This window comes from Cavia porcellus, unplaced genomic scaffold (assembly GCF_034190915.1).
Source record: "Cavia porcellus strain 051 isolate PalLab524CR breed Dunkin Hartley unplaced genomic scaffold, mCavPor4.1 scaffold_23, whole genome shotgun sequence".
Taxonomy (NCBI): Eukaryota; Metazoa; Chordata; class Mammalia; order Rodentia; family Caviidae; genus Cavia; species Cavia porcellus.
In genome coordinates this window covers 26,968,442-26,969,534 of record NW_026947506.1, presented here as the reverse complement: position 1 = coordinate 26,969,534, position 1,093 = coordinate 26,968,442, and the positions used below count along the sequence as shown (strand labels likewise).

Here is a 1,093-nt window from a genome sequence, read left to right as displayed (position 1 = left end):
ATCAAATATGAGGTGGATAACCAGATAATCTAACACTGCCAAGTGAGGAGGAAAAAATGCCTCCATACCATAAAAGGGTCTTTTTGGAAACCTAAACCTGATTAATCTCCTAGAGCCAGTTACACTATTAATTTGCAGTACCTAAAATAGAGAAACATGTTAAGCCATGCCAGCAAAGTCCTGCAGGTAAGTGATTGAGTTTCTGCTGGAGGAAATGATAACTGGAAAGGGGAGAAAAATGACCAAAAAAAGAGAGTAAAAGACATATAATAAGGATTACATGTATACCTTATTTGCATACTGATATTTTCGACATTAGAAAAATAATAGGAGGAGCCATGGAGGAATATACTTGAGAGCCCTGGTTATGGAAAGCTGTGGATGGCTGTAGTGGAGCCTTAGTGGTGGGCATGATGGGTGGTGGGGTCTTCCAGGCCATCAAGGGCTTCCACAAGGCTCCTGTTGGAATTCAACACAAGTTGAGGGGCAGGGTTAATGCTGTGAGGATCCGAGCACCCCATCTTGGAGGTATTTTCTCAATGGGACGACTGTTCTCCATCATCAACTGTGGCCTGCTGCAGATGTGGGACAAGGAGCACCCCTGGAGCCCCATCACCTGCAGTGGCCCACTGGCCATGGTGGGGGGCATCCTGCTGGCCCTCGCTGAGAGCATCAGCATCCTCCTCACTCGCCACACTTCCTAGCTGTTCCGTGATGCAACCCCATTCCTGGAGGACCCAAGCCAGCTGCCTACTAAGGAGAGTACCCCAGCCCAGGCTATCCCAGCTATCAGCATTGCCATTGAGGAAATCACCACCTGACACCATGCCACGGCCACCATGGGAGCTGCCCCTCAGTTCCCTCCCCGATAATCTACCTCGAAGGGAGGACTGGCTCCCAGTTATTCCTGGGACCTTCCAGAAAGGTCTCTTACTCTATTCCCTTATCCCAAGGCCAGGGGGCTGTGGCACCCCAGCTCCCCTGATAGATGGGTCCCCTTTTTCTCTCTCAAGGCGCCCCAGCCCCACACATGTAAGAAACTCTTACCCCAGCTCCTTCATGCGACAACCTGGTGAGTATTTAAAGCCAGTTT

At 50.0% G+C, this 1,093-nt stretch overlaps 1 pseudogene; it reads left to right on the top strand.

Annotated features, from left to right (window-relative positions):
* Positions 1–338: 338 nt before the first annotated feature.
* LOC100715599 (mitochondrial import inner membrane translocase subunit Tim17-B-like) lies at positions 339–805 on the top strand (annotated as a pseudogene).
* Positions 806–1,093: the final 288 nt, after the last annotated feature.